We start from the raw sequence: 18,575 nt of genomic DNA, 5'->3' as shown, positions 1-18,575 counted from the left end.
AACAATCAATCAATCAATCAATCAAATTTTATTTATATAGCGTATTTTACAACAGTTGTCACAATACGCTTTACAGACAGCCCTAGCCTAAACCCCCACAGGAGCAAGCCTAAGGCAACAGTGGCAAGGAAAAACTCCCTGTGGCAGATGGGGAGAAACCTTGGAAGGAACCAGGCTCAAGGGGGAAACCCATCCTCCTCTGGTCGGCTCAGGGTGCCGACTGGTGACCAGCATGTCAGCCAGTTTATGCAGAAGATATGATAAGTGATATGGCTCAGATGATGGGTGGGGCCGGGTGGCGGTGATGGGGAACAGCAGGTGGCGGCAGATGTGGGCAGGGTGGAGGCAATGACGAAGGAGGGTGGACCAGAGGTGGGAGACCAGACGCACGAGGTGGGGGCCCGGCAGTGGAAGAGGTGGAAACAGCAGTTAAGGAATTTGCAATATAGCAGACAGTGAGTAAGTGCCAGTGGTATGTATTGTGGGACCCCGCCAGGAGTAGAATATGGCTGCATATCTACTAGGACAGGGATGGAGAGCCCATGCAGTCATGAGTGGTAGACAACCATACCCGCCTATCAAGAGCCAGCCCATGTAAAGTCGGGTCACAGCTGATTGACAGGTGACAGTAAGGAAAGGATTGCCACCTAGAAAGCTCTATGACTACAGGCTTCTCGCACCCTGTCTCCAGACTATAACTGATTGTAAGCTTGAGCATAGAGGTGCGTTTTTAATCTAGATTTAAATATTGAGACTGTGTCTGACTCCTTTATAAATATTGGAAGCTGGTTCCACAGTAGTGGGGCCCTGTAGGAGAAAGCCCTACCGCCTTTTAGGTTCTTGGAAATTTTTGGGACTACCAAGTAGCCTGCGTCTTGAGATCGGAGTGACCTTGTGGGCTTATAAGGTAGGAGCAGGTTCGATATGTACACAGGTGCACGTCCATGCAGAGCTTTAAAAGTCAGGAGCAAAACCTTGAAGTCTATCCTATACTTAATGGGTAGCCAGTGAAGCGACGCTAGTACTGGTGTAATGTGCTCATACTTCTTAGTTCTGCTCAGGATACGAGCAGCTGCATTCTGCACAAGCTGGAAACTCTTTAACGAGTTATTAGGGCAGCCAGAAAGCAGGGCAGAAACAATCAAGACAATCAACGATATTTTTCTTTCTGTGCCTGTCCATATAAACTGTTCCTCCTGAGTTTTTTTTCTTCGGATTTTTGATTAGTTGAGTGAGTAACTGGCTAGAGGGAACACATAGACTGGAGCATACGAAAAATGGACTGGATTGTCATAATTATTTGTAAAACTGCCGTCAAAATTATTTATTTATTTACCAAAGGTGAGTGGACGCCGTCCACCCGCGTCCACCCCCATGTTAACCCCTGGCTGCATGAGATGGTTAAATGGAGTTCTAACATCATAATTCTGGTTAGTTATTTGTTTAATCAATCAGTTAATTATACTTAGTTATGTTGGTTTCTTGATTGTAGCTTCTACTTTTACTTATTTACTTATTGAGTCGCAGCCTGGCTCTTTGTATACTGAGGAGAGGTTACTAGCACATCACTCAGATACTCTTGCTGTTAACGATCCTGTGTGTCATCTCGTGAGTTGTGTAGTTGGAGCATGTTTCTTCAACCCGGGTGCTTTACGTACCGTAGAGAGGGTCATCACTGTGGAAAGGTTGCTAGTACATTCGATGCACAGTGATTCGGGTCGCTCTTTTCCTCACTAAGCTGGCAGTCTCCATCGTCCTCGAAATCTATTCCCTAGATACACTTGCCGTAAGTGTCGCAAAACTGAGGATCCTTTGCCTGGCGGGCGGCTTGTGGATGGTAATCCCAACACTCCCAACCGGCACCTGCTCTCACCCCCCATTCGCACAGGGGGTTTCCAAACGGGCAGTCAAGTGGGCCGCCTTTAGCGTTCACCAGGTTTCCATATTGGTCGTGATATTCGTTAGGTCCTGTTTGGATGACAGATACAACATATCATCCCCCCCCCTTGCACTGTATTGAATCTCATGCAATGGTTCCTTTCCTTTTTGTGACATCATGTCCTCGTATATAGGGTCTGCATCTGAGATGGTGGTGTCTAGTTCAGGATCAGCAACCAACAGGAATTGTTCAGCCACAGTATCATTCTTTTGACCATGGATTGGAGCAATGGGACCACACAACATGTGACCAATAGCAACATCAACAATACTATCCCTATGATCACCCCTATTTTTACCAGAGCCGTTTTCCATGTTGACATGTTGAACCAGTCCCACCATGACCACTCCTGGGATTCTCCCTTTGTATTTTTAGTTTAGTTGTATATGTAGTTCATCCCTTAGATTCTTCAGTGCCTCTAATGCTGTTATGTTGCCCCCTTTTCCTGTGTGCATTGGAATGACTGTACAACATTCGTCCCCAACACGTTCACGTACCCCCTGCTCCTCGGCTAACATTGTGTCAAGAATTAGCCTGTTCTGTATTGTCACGAGCAAGGTGGCATGTAATTGTTTTTTTATACCTTGCAGTGCTGCCACAATGTGATTAATGAATCTCTGCTGATTGTACCACAGGTAATTAATCCACTCAACATTTCTTTTTATTTGTACCTAAGGTAGAAACTCTATAAGGTTGTCAGAAGAGTCTAATCCCATTACTCTGTGTTGTCTGGGTATATTTACAGGAATTCCGGCCCAGTTCACACTCACCTCGCTTTCTTCGTTCCACTCACCCACCTCTCTTTTCCACCGTCCGGCCATGTCACTCCTTACCTCACATTCTGAGTAGCTTACCCACGCTCCTTTATCCTCCTTCCAGGAACGCTTCATCCGCTCCGAGTGTTGGCGTGGATTCAGTCCAATGGCTCGTCCAGTCCAAACAACTGGGGCACATATCCCTTCCCAGTCTGCAACTGGTGGTCTGCAGTGGTCTCAGCTGGGATTTCTTTTTCATGCCGGTGTGGTAGCATGTTATGCATGTGTCTTAGGTCACCTGTCTCGCAGAATATTCCAACCACCGGTAAAACATATTATGGGTCTTGGTGTGTAAGGTGAGTTGTGGGTCCTCGGTTAGCATGCGGCGGGTTTGCTCATCATCAAGCACCTCCTCTGTTGGTTTTCGCCTGATTCCCCACCCGGTTGGTAGGGTGGGCATCGCCTGACATATCTCCATCCACAGTAACAGTATTCCCGTCACTACACTCCATACTCCTTTCACCCGCCCTTGCCTCCCTCTACGTCTCCCCTGTTCCCTCATTCTCTCCACTTTCTGAAGGTTCCCTACTCTCTGAAGGTGCACCTTCCTCACCCTGCCTTCTCTTAGAGGGTCCTGGTTCCCCATCTAATCCTTCCTTTATCTCCCGCAAGTCTCCCCTTACCTCGTCCAGTGAACGCTCTGGCCCCTTGCCCTACAGCAATGATTGTGGTGGAACCACACAGTTTTACCTTCAACCTTAAGTGCAGTAGGAGTTGCCTAGACCACTTTGAACGGTCCTTCGCGCCTGGGTTCGTTTCACTTTCTTTTGAACGTTCTGATATACACCCAGTCTCCTGGGCGTATTCTGCTCAGGTCCTCAGAGATGTCACTTGTTCTTCCTTCGGTGGCACCCTTTACCTGTTGGAAAATGGTCTTGTGTATTACGGTTAGATGCCGCACATAGCTCGACAACTCTCTTTCAAGCTGATCCAGTGCAGTCCCATTGTATGGACCTCAAAGGTATGGCATAGGTCTACCTGTTAGCATTTCATGCGGGGTTAGATGCGTGTTTCTGTTAGTTTGCATTCTCATGCTCATTAGTGCCAGTGGTAGTGCATCCACCTAATTGATTGCACTATCTGCGCATATCTTGGCTATTTTTGCTTTCAAACTGCCGTTCGCTCTTTCCACTATTCCTTGCGATTGTGGGTGATACACACACCCGAATCTTTGCCTGACTCCCAGCATTTTCATTATGACTTTTATCATTTTAGCTACAAAATGTGGTCCATTGTCTGAACTAATCCTATCTGGGATCCCAAATCTAGGAAACACTTCTTTGCACAAACATTTTGCCACTGATTTAGCATCTGGACTACTTGTGGGTGTTGCCTCTACCCATCTACTAAATCTGTCCACCACCACTAGCATTTACCTTTTGTTTTGGAACCATTCGATCATGTCCACGTAGTCTATCATTAAATGTCTAAATGGCCCATCAGGTGGTGGAATATGCCCATTTGGTGCTGAAAATGCTTTTCTATTATTGTATGCCACACAAACTTCACAGTTATTGAGCACCTGATCCACCATTGCTGCCAAATAAGGCGACCACTAAGCATTCTGAATACGCTTGATCACTTTCCCCCTTGCGCAATGGTCCTAACCATGCGCATCCTTAATGAGGGTACGGATTACTGACACAGGAGCCACAAAATGTCCTCCTGGCCTTCTCCATAGCCCTTTGTGTGGGCTGTCCTGTGTTTTCACTGCCCCCTTTTTAGCCAAATAGTGACTTCATATATACTTGCTTCCTTTTGAGCCTGAATGAAGGAGTGCAAGTCCCCTGTGGGAGCAGGATCTTCTGCTATCAGCGCTCCCCTGTGAGTTGGCCCTATTGCTGCACGGTGTGCCACTTCATCTACTAGGATGTTTCCCTTAGCAACTAGGGTGTTTACTTTCTGATGTGCTGGGCACTTCATGATGGCCAATGTTGTGGGAAGCTTCATGGCTTCCAGCCGGTCTTAAATTGCTTCTCCATGCGTAATAGGTGGGCCATCTGCCCTGTGAAAACCTCTCTGTTTCCAGATGGTACCGTAAACATGACAAACACCATAAGCGTAGGCTGAGTCAGTATCTGTATCTGTGTCTGTACACAGTCATGAGGAGTAGGACCATTCTAGTCGCCGGATTAACGGTTGTACATCGCTGAATAATAATATCTGGTGCAGACAGGATTGTTTCATACCCAGTTTTCCTAGCTTTGGTTAGAACAAAGCGCAAGCTAGTCAACAACGTGTGCAGTTGATGGGATGTGTACAACACTACCGGGTGTCCCATTGTCAGGGTGGATGCTTTCTGATAGGCGAAGGCAGCTGCAGCTAGTCCCTGATAACACGGTGGCAATCCTTGCTCTACAAGGAAAGCATCTGTCCAACTGTTTGTGGCTTGGGCGCCTTTGCTATAGCTTCAATGTGTGATGAGGCAATGTGTCTCTTATCACCACTCAAATGTCTGCTCATGTATTCAACCGTTTGCTGGCAAAATTGTAGCTTATCTTTGCTGACTTTATGGCCTCCTGTTGCCAGCGCTGTTAGCACGGCAATTGAATCTTTCTCACATTGTTCTTTGGTGTAACTGCAGATTAATAAATCATCCACATACTGGATCAGGGTGCTTGGTATGTTCAAATGCTGCAGGTCTTGTGCTAACACTCTATTAAACACTGAGGGGCTTTCACAATATCCTTGTGGCATTCTGGTATACGTGTATTGCTGGCCTTGATGTGTAAATGCAAACAGATGCTGCGACTCTGGATGTAATGGTACACTGAAAAAGGCAGAACAAAGGTCAATCACTGTGTACCATTGTGTGTCTGGTGGTATGTTGAACAACAATGTGTGTGGGTCTGGAATTACAGGTACCTCTGCTGCCACTATAGAATTAATGACTCTTGAATCATGCACCAAATGGTAATCATTTGAATGTGTTTTTTTTTATTGGAATAATTGGAGTGTTGCACGGGCTCTTAGTCCTTACCAATACTCCGGCTTGTAACAGGCTATCAATTGTGGGCTTTATTCCGGCTATTGCTTGCTGCCTAAGGGAATACTGTCTTTGGTATGGCAGGGTGAGCCTGTGCCTTAATGCGATACGCACTGGCTGCACTTACCTAACATAGCCTACATCTGTCTTGTGTTTTGACCATAGATTCTCCGGCACTTTTTGCAGCAATGTTTTGTATTCCGGCATGATGGGCATCTGTGTCGGAAATTTGTCTTCTAACAGAACCCTTTCCACCTGTCCCTCATCATATGCTTTCATCGAGATCCTAATGTACTGTTTGTCTGGAGAGACATGCAAGTATTTGTTCATTGTTGGTGTCCATTCTTGCACCTGTAGAGCTGTTTTAACCATTGGTCCTAATTCATGCGATTCATGGCCTTCTGCTATCATCAATGTCACATGTGGGGTGCATCCCTGAACCTGAAACCATTGGCGTAGTGACGGTGGTAACGTTACTGCGGCCGCTGCTCCTTGTGGTCCAATGTAAATGTCCTCACTCACAATTGGATATGGACGCCTGTTGATAAGGTCATCCCAGCATTCTCCGTAGTCTTTGTGAGTTTGCTGATCGTCGTACATGAGGGTGCAGTGCAATGCAAGTTGAGGTTCGGTAGCTTTTCCTAGCTGGCTCGTGCCCACGGTTCCCACTGTCTCCATTGCTGTTGTAACATTGATTCCTGAGGCAAACGTAGCCAGTACACAATAGGTTGCACGCATCCACTTTGTTGAGATAACACCATCATTGTATTTTGCAGGCATATCTGTCTACATAAATTCCATCCTGTGTACACATAATCTTGGCTTTCAGCGGACACAAAATGTCTCTCCCTAGTAGGTTAACTGGAGTCTGGGCTGAATATAACGGGTGCAACTATGGTTCTGTCAACAATTTGCATTGGGACAGGCTGTGTGAGTGGAATTATCTGTGGTTTCCCGGAGAAGCCAATAGTTTTGATAGATGAACTAGAGAGGGGGAGGCCAGAGCCGGTCTTCTAATGCATGAGTACGTTGCGCCAGTGTCTACCATAAACTGGTGTTCTCTTTGGTTAATATTTACGAGTATAGTGGGTTCTTCTTGTGGTTGTGTGGAGACTATTGGTAACATCATTTCCCCCTCTGGCTTCTCTGGGCACCCCTAGCTTTGCCAATTTGCTGCTGGTCCTATCCATGGGTTGGGTTGTGCTGGCCCTTCCCATGGGTTAGTTGGGCAGTTCTTCCTGCGGTGTCCAACTTGATTGCAGCCCCAACACAATTCATCCCTGGGTTGACCCTGCGGCGACTGCGATCCTTGGTTAGAGTAGTTTGGTGGCTGTCTGGGTACGCCTCTTCATCCGCTTCGTTGGAGTGTTCCACCCCCTCTTCCTCTCGTCTGGCCTCTTCCCATTGGAGGTCGGTAACCACTTCCGGATTGGTTAACGTGTATTTGTATGGGTGGCATTTGTGGGGCTGGGACGGCTGCTGTCGCTATGGTCGGTTGAGTTGGAGTTAACATGTGAAATTGGGAGTTCTCCATCTGCGGTATTGATGTCACCACCGGTGCCACAACATTTGGATTTTGTGCAGATTATTCAGCTACTACCACCGAAGCCTGTGTTTTGCCTCTGTCTTTCTTGAGTTTGGTGAATTCCCCCAGCTGCAGTTGTGTGAGTTTGCTGGTCAGTTGCTTGCTCTGCTCATCTGCGTCTTTCTTCTCCTTCCGGTGCTGCTCTACATGATGTACTATATGTTCGGAGAACATCGGCCACTCCATCTTCATCAACCCTACTACCTCATCTAGGCGTTTCTGCACTGGCTTCGGCAGGCTCTTCTTGACCATAAACTTGAACAGGTTCTGAGTGGTGGCGTTTGCATTCCAGGAACTTCCTGTTTCCTCTCTCCATCTGTGTTGGAAAGTGTGTAGGAACTTCTGCACACTCTCTCCCTCTTGTAACTCTTCTCCCTCCAGCCTGGAGGGATCCAGTTCGTCCGGGTACTGTTGCCAAAAATGCATTCTGATCCCTTGAGTTTCTATATCCCCCATTAACTTTTACATGCAAATAAAGAGGCAAATTACATCGACCTTTTGAGCTGATGATTTTTATAACACCGTGTCTGACGCGTCCACGAGCACAATCCTGTGTAAGTTCTCACTACGTATAGCATCCCACTGTTCCTTGCTCATGTTAAATATGAAAAGTTGGTCTAATCTACGCGTTTCATAAACCCACTTTTCAGTAAAAAAGCCTTAGTTGCTGGAGTCAGAATCATCACTAAAATCCAAGCACATGAAATGTTTTTCGAAAAGTACTCTGTCGGCTCTTTCGGACAATAAGTGAATTAGCATGGTCTGTACTCGGCTAGCGATTTTGGGTATGATCAATTTTGATCCTTTGTGGCCACAGCGCTTTGCTCTATCCATTACTTAAGATTTACAGGATCATGAGATAGGAAGAATTAACCCTCTGGGGTCTAAGGGTAAAATGAGGCACACTGGTGATTGTGCGATGCTCTGACATTTGTGTAAATTTCATCAACTTTATATACAGTGATTCCAAAGTGTTTCATATCTTTGTTTTCAGCACAAACTCAGCTACAATAATATGGCAGCAGTAAGTAGGTCATAATCATGTGTGGATTGTAAACTGCTCTAAAAACACACAAACTGTAAACAGTAGTTTTGAACATGCACAGGAATGTTGTAATAAAACACACTAAACAATTGTGACTAAGACTTTTGGTCACTGAAATGTGTTCATCAAGGTCTTGGGTATCAAAGGATGACAAAATATTTTAGCAAATCCAATGAGAAATAAAAAATAAATTGCTAAAAGTTAGTTAGTAGTAGTTAGTACTATTTTTCAACACCAGGTGAGAATGGGAGGGCAAATGGCCTTTCTGTAATGAATATGCATTGGGTAGGACGACCTGCCAGCTAAGTAGGCTATTCACACCTGGCCGCATGCCTCCCCACCACTAAGACAAAGACTCAGTGAGCCATTTAGAAGAAACAAAGACATCTTTTGATTTTCAGAACATTTATTGAAGCAGACTATACGCATGGAAGATGAGATGAGACTGGTGTACTCTTGCAACGCTTGCGTGGCCTCTTAGCTAGTGGTGAACTAGGCCGTGTTTCCTGATCAGCATCTCTGTAAATATGATAAAAACAAAATTGTTAGGAAATGTGACATCAAATCAAACTTTATTTATATAGCACATTTCCTTCAACAGGTGAAAATTAAATGTGTTTTACAAAAAAGGGGCAAACCACTAACTAATGAAAACAAAACATAGGAAATGTGACATGGTTACATCATATAAAAACAAAGAACCAAACAAACACAACCAGACGCAGAGAGGTAGCCTATAATTTTGAGAAGCAATGGTTAGAATCGTTCGTAGTGTGGCAATTTACAAGCATGCATATGAGTGAATATTCCTACAAACACACATGAATGTAATACAGCACACATTTACAAATAATGCAAGCTATCAACGAAACAACATTAGCTAAACTAAATAAACATTGATATTCCAGCTCAACTACACGCAACTCATCAATAACAATGCCTCAATCTGAAGTAGGCTAGGTCTGTTTAGCTAAGTGGTTATTATATTCCTATTTCCCGAATTTACTTACAGTATGCTAATATCGATTGTGCGAGGACATCAGTTTTAGAATTCTAGCCACGCCACGTGCTATTTATTACCAATATGATCGAAAAACATACAGTCTTCCTGATACTTCTAACACAACCAGACGCAGAGAGCCTAGCCTATAATTTTGAGATGCAATAGTTTGAATCGTTCGTAGTGTGTGAATTTACAAACGCGCATATTGCTGGATATTCCTACAAACACAATACAGTAGACATATTTACCAATATGATCATAAGAAATATACTTACGCATGAAGTTGATCCTCAGCTGGATCAGTTCGCTGTTCGAAATGACACCGCTCTTCATCAGTGTCGGCTTCCGGACAGACCATTTTCCAAAATTAAACGAAATGTTTACCTCAAAAGAAGTGAATTAGGCGACACTTTGACATCCTATCCCGCTTTCGCAGACTTGGCATTTCTCACATGGATCTCGCATCGCCCCTCCTTTAGTCTCCTTCTATGGAGAGTAATTATAATGTTGTTAACATGTGAATGCGATTTGGGCGAACTTCCTGATGAGCGAAATTCACATAGTAATGAGTAAAGTTTAACGAAGCATACATGGTCTAATTAATCAAATTAAAAACTTTTAAAATAATTCATATTATTTGCCAATGGGTGCATTGGAAAGTCGCGATTCTAAGGTTTCTGTCAATGTTTTTGTTGCGTCTGTATGATAACAGCACGTGAAGTTAATCATTCAAATAGAAACAAAAGTTAATTTCATTTTGTCGAGCTCCACTGGCGGAGCTCTCGACCCCAGAGGGTTAAGTAAACTGCACCTTTTCCACACTATGTCACATCAAATTATACAATATCAGACCGGTACTGACTAGGGTGGGTTTGATCATATGCTTCACGAGTTTTGTAGCATAAGTAAAAAAGCACTCAAGCAAACACAAAAATCTCATACATTTCCCAACTACTTTTGAAGCATGAGTATAAGCACGTCGTGGATGATTATAAGAGCAGAACTGGCAGAACAATGGTGAGGGTGATAAGGCCCATCAGGCCGACCTCAAGGCCGCACCCCAGCCTCCAAAAAAGATTATACATTCCACTACCTTACGTTTATTTCACTATGCTAGCGTGGTTAAACAATTTTGTCTGTATTCTAACACATGTACCCAATGACGTGAAACCTTTAGTAATATGGCCTATTTTCCCTTGTAAGAAACAGCCGTTGTGTTCCTGAACTTCAAACCTTCACACCAATACCATTATCACGCATTCCTTATCTACAGTGTAATTAATCAACTGGTTTACCATTCAAATTGATACAGTTTGTACATGTCCACTTACTCGGCCGATTTTATACACCAGACAACACATGAATCAACACATAAGACAGCCCATGCAATTCACCCAGCACACTCTTCATTCACACCATTGCTGGCACATCCACACGCTTCTGGCGAGTGTCACCGTCCCGTAGGCTCCTTAGTGACTATTCTTGTTGCCGTCCCGTAGGCTCCTTAGCAACTATTCTAATTGCCGTCCCGTAGACCACTTAGCAATTTTCTTAATCAGTGTCACCGTCCCGAAGGCCCCTTAGCAACTAATCTTAACATCTGTCCCTTAGGCCCCTTAGCAGACGATCCAGACGCCCGCCCCAAACGGCCTCCACGAATATGAGTGCCCCTAGTATGCTGTCAGTTCTACCTCCCCCTGATACACTCCCTCAAGACAAGTGGAGCGGTATCCACAGAACTGTCACTTCCTGAGCTGCGTCAACACCAAATGCACCAAACCTCCAAGCAAACACAGCGCAGACAATGAGCCAACACGCTATCAGGATCCTAAGCACACACTCTCTCACATCTCTCAACATATCTCTCACATTCGCACTTCACTCTTTTCATTCATACACATAGTAGTCATTTCAAACATGCAACATTTACTACAAACACATAACATTTATTTCAGGCATAACATCACATCAGACTCCTTTCTCTTACCATAGCCTTTTACTGTAGTTTTAGGTTCTTTGGAGGAGAGGCTTCGTTTTTGCCTCGGCCTGGGCGGATACACACTGCTCTTAGATTCAACTAACGCGCGCAGACTTATAAAAGACTCTGCTTACCTTACTGCTTTGTGGCCACTGTTGAATCCAAGAGTCAGCAGTTCCGTCCAGACGTTCGGCTTCCCCGAACCTCTCCTGGCTGGCTCGCCAATTCAATGTGGGGGAAAAACAGGCCCTGGCCTGGGCCAGAAGTGCTGGGGTCGCTCTCCTCACACTGTTGAATGCTTCTTCAAAATTATACACAATCCGCAGAGTCTGATGCAACTGGATTTATTGTAGGTGAATTGAAAATTACATACAAGAACCCGGGCTGATCTGCAGACCAATACAAATAATAATCACTCTCTTCCACAGTCGCTCACAACGCAAAGAGAAGACAATCCAATCATTCCCCAAAACACTCTGAATTCCCCTGGGGCTAAACACTTTCTTTTATCCACTTTTGTTAGCCCCTCCTGTTGTGGAGCTTAAACTTGGTACTTCCTACCTGCTCATTTCGATTCTCTAGGTTCTTTCCTTTACACCGTTATTTCTCACCTTTCAAACACTATTATTTCCAAGCCCCCTTCCTTTCTTTAATAAAAAATAACCGTACACTTCTCCTATTTGAGTTCTCCTCCCCTTCTTGGAACAAGACATGTATTCACCTTATCTAACTCCTGCTGGATTCTATCATTCAAAACATGGTCTGTATGAAAGGCCTAGTTTGCAGACAGGAAGCTGTGCTTACATTATGTGAAGACTTCTACAGCTGTGTTTACATTATATGCAGACTTCTACAGGTTGTTAAAACTTTGACCAGGATCTGGCCGTTGTTAGTTCTACATGTACTACTTCTGTTAACAATATAATCCATCATAGTGGTGATGGCTGTGAACTTAAGTACACTTCTTTTCCACATTACGGGCGTCTGGCATGAGAGATCTGGAGATCCAGAGGAGAAGTAGTAGATAAGGTCGGAATGTTAGAATTAACAGATACAGGCTCGTTTGGGAGTTTACAAAGGGATATGGTGTTTTATGTCCTCAGAGAGAGAGAAAAAGAGAGGAGAACAGAAAAAAGTTTTGCTTGTTTTAGTTGTCCTACAGTGTTCATAGTGGCATTCACAATTTCAAATGCCCAGCTCGAGCTTTATGCTGTCATGGAGAAACTGCCTGTGAGGTTTATGTATCATGATACAAATTCAGTCATTTTTGTGAGTCAGCCAGGTGACTGGATACCTCCTCTTGGGGACTTTTTGTGTGAGTTGACAAGTGAGCTGGAACAAGGTGATCACATTGTTGAATTTGTGTCGGGAGGCCCTAAAACTTATGCACACAAGACATTGTTTGATAAAACATGCATGAAAGCAAAAGGTATGACCCTACATCATAGTAACACGCAAGTTGTTAAGCTTTCATTCGTCACAGATTTGGTACGGCACTATGTACAGAATAAAAATGGTCCAGCTCGAGAATTTGCCATAACCATGCAGCAAATTGTTAGGAAAAAGAGAAGATTCTCTCTCAGCAACCACACATTCTCTCAGGGTCCTGATCCCTGATTTCAAAACTTTAAATCCAATTTGATCATCATTGACGGCCTGATGGAAACAGCCAGCGAGAGCACAGAGATCGAAAAAGCTTTTGCCAAGTATACACAACATAGAAAATTAAGTATTATATATTTAGAAAATAACCTTTTAATTCAGGGTGAAAAGAGCCATACAAATTGTAACGCTACCTACATTGTTCTGTTAAAAAATCCCAGATAAAATGCAAGTTAATGTTTTAGCTCGGCAAATGTATTTTTGATGCTTTTAATGTATAAATGATAAAAAGCACAAATGTAAAGTTTATCATGTTTTTTTAACAATAAAATGTGCATGAAGTGACAATCAATCTGTGATTTGTTATTTATTTTTTCAACATCTGTATCAGATCTTAAACATTTCACCACAGCAGGCAGTCTGTACACAGGTCTACATATTTTAACACATTTATCCAAGTATATTTTCTTAACATATTTCAAAAAACCATTGCATAATTAAATTTTATATATGAATACAATTCAATATAATTCAGCTAAACAGGACCCTTTCGGGCCTGTGGTGTAGGTAAAATAAACAGTGCTGGCCACATGTCATGTTGAGTGGGTCTTGTACTGTGCTGTAAACGATTTGAGTGTAATTGTTTTGCAGAAAAATATTCATACTGTCTGGGAAATAATCATGGAGGGTTTCCATGGAAAAATTCACCCGTTTTATCTGCACACATACACAGAGCTAGCCAGTGCTCTCCAGATTTATTTCAGGGGTGTATATTGACAATGTACAAAGCTGGGAAATGATGTAGTTTATTATCCAGTAGCTCATCACAGGCCACAACCCTGTTAAAGTATTTTCCCGTTAATGGGTTGTTACTCAAAACCACTTTTAGTTCTCTGGTGTTTAATAGTAATTATACAGCACATTCCTCCTCTCATTCACTTCAGTGATATTGTCAAAATATGTGTAAACTATCAAATTTACAGTTTTAGGTAGAGGGTTTCTGAATATTATCTCCAGTCTCATGTTTCCTATCTTGATCAGAATCAGAAATGCTGACTGCAACCTTCATCATGGGCTAGATTGAAAGCATAAAGTGTATTCTTGACTATTTATAAACAAGGGCTGGTCCTTCAAATGTCTACCTGCAGCAAGGACTTAGCTCAGGAGGTAAGACCGATTGTCTGGCAGTCGGAGGGTTGCCAGTTCAAACCCCGCCCTGAGCGTGTTGAAGTGTCCTTGAGCAAGACACCTAACCCCCAACTGCTCTGGCGAATGAGAGGCATCAATTGTAAAGCGCTTTGGATAAAAGCGCTATATAAATGCAGTCCATTTACCATTTACCAAGGACTAGACTAAAGTACTCTCGAACAGCGCTACTGTTGGCATAATGTGGTTGAAACGGCTTGGCTGGTAACTGTTGGTTGTTGACGTACATAGATGAACTCTGCATTATAGGGTTGGAAATTAAACAGGTTCTTGTTGTAAACACCTGGCATCATTATCGACCAGGGCTGCGTTTCCCAGAGCCTCCTTAGCACTACGTGCATCACAATGTATACCTTAAGGTCTTCCTTTAGTTGTCGAGCTGTTTCCCAGCGCCTCCTTAGCTAAGGTATACCTTCTGAAAGGTATACCTTTAGAAGGGTGGTCTGAGGCACTCGTAGCTGTCCCTTAGCAATGCGCTTCGCTCATCCTGTCACAGTTTTAGCCTTATTAGGCCAACATTTTGCTTTTCAAATCAACAGTTGTACTACAGTGCACATCTAGTAGCCTACATCTGCATGCACAAATGACATAGATAGTTTAATATTAACTTAATGAAAATGAATTATCCAAACAACGTTTCTGTGCATAGCTCATCATGAGAATGTTGTCGTTTCACCTGTCTATTCACCTGTTTATTACCATCATGATGGTAATAAAGTATAGGACCTATCCATAGCCTAATACTAATCCAATTTGTAAAAAAAAATAAGTGTATATTATTTTTACGTAGTGGAGCTTACTGAGGATATGGCTTTTCTGACTGCATACCCTGTAGAAATTAGTTTGTTTGTGTGTGAGATCACACTGACTTAGAACAAACCGCCGGTTTATTAAGAAAATAAAATCTGTGTGATCAAAGCCGACATTGAGTATGCTTGCATGACCGAACTAGACTGAACTAAAGCACGTTGATTGGCCTAGCCATAAACACACATACAGGTACGGTGGCTCATAATGAACAAACACGACAAATGATTTACATCCCTTTCCTTTAGCTCACACCTCCTATATAAAACAAAATAGCACTGGGTAAATATCAACGTTACAGAACATTTCTTTCTTACCATGCTGTTTTACGATTTTCAGTAAACAACGCAATAATGATTGGTTAAACTTAAGACTATCCATCAGCAAATCAAGGTGGATGAACATATCACTTTAACAGGTAGGCCTATTCAAAAGGCATACCCGATATAGAATTAATCATGATCAATTTCCACAGACGTGCTTTTGCCTTTCATCTACGATCATGTTTGCACTGCAGAGAAAAGTCAGCGGGAATCAGTGGATATGCTGCTACAGTTGCCTATATATTGTGTGACAAAAACAAATTAACATTAGACCTTTGTTTCAATAAGAACAAAATAATTCACCCATATGTAGCCTATATCCTTTTCCTGGGCTTCCAAGAAGTCCCAGACTATGGCGTCTATGTCCCGATTGATGCTCTTTGTTTTATCTTTTGTAGCATACATGTATTTATTGAAACTATCACAAGGTCTCGTTTTGACTCTTAAAGAGATTAGCAGATGATCTTTAGTAGGCATAGCTTCCTCTTCTGCAATATTAGATTGATGTAAAATGATTGACAACACTTGTTATATTAAAACGTCATTCATAAGCCTTTACAATGAGACACTCGATTCGCATGGCATTGATTGATAAACAGTGAAGGGCAGCTCCAATTTACGACGTATCTTTGAAACTGTCCCTTAAGGCAACTGCTAAGGTATAATCTGGGAAACACTCGCAAAAAAGCGAGCTCCCTTTGAAAGGTATACCTTAGAAACCTTTGTAGAATGTTAAGGTACATCGAAACTCGGAAACGCAGCCCAGACCTATAATGACACAAAAAAAATGCTCCTGATTACAAACTTTAATACCAGAAAGTACCAACTCTGTCAACTGGATATTTTACATTAGAGGTCAGCAGGGCCAAAGAGTGAAGCTGATACCAGTTTAAGCCTGTATTGCTGGGTATCTGCGATCATTAGACAGAACTTATCCTTATCCCGCACTATTTTAATTTTCATACCGACACCATTTATTTGCAGCCTCTCTTGAAAAAACATATCCGCATGTATGTGTCCGAGCATTTAAAATGTTTTGCTCGCTGCTGCATATAAGACACTGTTATAAGACACTGCCAGGCCAGTGTTGTTACCCCCAGAGTTTGCTTCCTCCATATTTCCACTGGTATCTTTGTAAAAGAGGCTGGCTGAGAACTGGTTAGACTTCCCCATAATTCAGCAGACATTCTATAACTGTTTGGTAGGGGTAAGTATTGCTAGACTGACTCACCAGCCGTTCCGCCAGTGAAAAATTCACTTGGGAAAAAATTATTGCTCTAGGATAATTAATGATACCAACCTGGTCAGCTTGAGCAAGGTTGCCGCCATCGGCTCATGTGATTTTGCATCGAAGATGTAAAAGATTATTGTTTAGGTCAATGTAATCTTCACCATTACATGCAAAAAAGAACTCAAGAGGCCATGTGTCTGAAACGGTGGAGAACAGTGGCACGTCAAGATAGATGCTCCTCTCAGTGCTTGGTTGTGAGTATCGAACTACTAAAAGATCCAGTTCAGACTTCATACATTCCTCCTACATGTTGTGTATGAAGTCCATTTTAAAAAATGTATCTACTTTTGCTCTTAACCTTCTTCTTTGTGTGCTTTCCCCTGTAACATTCCTCTTGTTTTTACAAACTGTGTATCGAGTGCTTAACATAACATAACATAACATAACATAACGATAAAGAAAGGCCTTTTAGCTCAACAGTTCTCGCCATTTTCCTGACTAAATTGTTTCCAGTGCTCTGATTACCTACTGACTAGATAGTATTGTTGGGCAGAGAAAATTCTCTCCTTTGAATAACCAGGCACGACGAGGTATATCATATAAGAAATAGGATTTATTTCTGCAGAAAGAGTCCAATACCTACACACAACAGGTGTGATGAGTGTTTCTCCTCTGGAAGTAGTGACACCATACAATATCAGGCAGTTTCTGGCTCTACTACATGACCTGGCAGGCTATTCCACACATTGACCACTCTGTGTGAAAAAATTCTGTAATGTGCATTAACAAACACATGGGACGTCAGTGACAAGAGTAGACTAAACAATTTAAGGAAAATCAATGTAAAACAAAGTGTTGTCTTCATGTGTTTTTGAACCCCAAGTGAGTGGATACTGAATCTCTGCTAATGCAACTCTGCCCATGCAATTCAAGGGGTTTGGCGAATTTGGGTGTGTAGCTTGAAATTTTATTTTTGGGGTAAATATCAAGAGAAGTGTTCCTCGGGAGAGTGTTCAGCAAATGTGTTTGTAGGTTTGTAGCATGGCTCAGTTTGTGGGAGAGGTTCAGGGCTATCAAAGTATGGAGTGAATTTAGTGCCAATATTATTTACACGTGTTTCACAACTCACACGTGTTTTGTGCACCACAAAACACAATTCACACGTGTTTTACGCATTGTAAAACTACAAATCCTGTTTTACAAATCTCAAACTATAAATTGCAAAATACAAATCTCAAGCTGTGGACATACAAAACGTGTTTTACGCATCACAAAACTACAAATCCTGTTTTACTAATCTCAAACAGCAAATTGCAAAATACAAATCTCAAGCTGTGGACACACAAAAATATAAGTAATTTTGGCGCTATTTTTCCATGTAGTAATGGAAAAAAATCCAAATGTGTATGCACCAATCAGAGGAAGAGGAGCTCACACCCAATCAGTGAGCAGCAAGGAATAGCCTTTTGTGGCCCATACTCAGAGACTGTAAAAAATCCCATTTCATAGTGATTTCATTATGGCATGTGCTATTTACAGCTGCACTGATCGACCATAAAATAATCCTCCTCTGAAGTTTTTTCGGAAAGCAAAGTCATTTTTACTATTTCCTTTAGCCTACTTAACCAAATAATTAGTTGGCAGAAAGCGTAATCAGCTAACGCTTATTTACTATATTGGGTAGTCCACTATGCTAAAACAGTTTGCAACTTCGGCTACCAGCCATTTAACTAGCAAGCTAGCTAACTAACCCTATGTGACAAAGCTACTATAATCCCGATATTGGGATAAACTGCAGAATTTTCAGTTTCACGAAGCGAATTAACAGTCTTAAGGTTTATGATTTTATTTGCTGGATAACATACAACACACGGTGAAATCACACAGAGAATTTAACGAAATTAACCATCATTGTAAGACTGGCATTTAGAAAGAAACATGTTTTTAGCATTTAAGAGACTGACAAGACCATTTAAGCCAGTGGTTCTCAGAATCGGTCCTGGGGGCCCTTTGCATATGTTGGCTTTTCTCCATTGGTTTTAATGATCTACAAGA

At 42.5% G+C, this 18,575-nt stretch overlaps 1 long non-coding RNA gene across 1 annotated transcript; it reads right to left on the bottom strand.

Annotated features, from left to right (window-relative positions):
- Nucleotides 1-421: 421 nt before the first annotated feature.
- LOC135256066 (uncharacterized) lies at nt 422-12,002 on the bottom strand. Its single transcript, XR_010330352.1, has 3 exons — nt 11,913-12,002; nt 11,486-11,740; nt 422-3,613 (listed from the first exon to the last, which is right to left on the bottom strand). It is a non-coding gene; the product is annotated as an uncharacterized LOC135256066 (long non-coding RNA).
- Between the last annotated feature and the right edge of the window lie 6,573 nt (nt 12,003-18,575).

The sequence above is a fragment of the Anguilla rostrata genome, chromosome 5 (assembly GCF_018555375.3).
Source record: "Anguilla rostrata isolate EN2019 chromosome 5, ASM1855537v3, whole genome shotgun sequence".
NCBI classification, from domain to species: Eukaryota; Metazoa; Chordata; class Actinopteri; order Anguilliformes; family Anguillidae; genus Anguilla; species Anguilla rostrata.
This window is presented reverse-complemented; position numbering and strand designations above follow the sequence as displayed.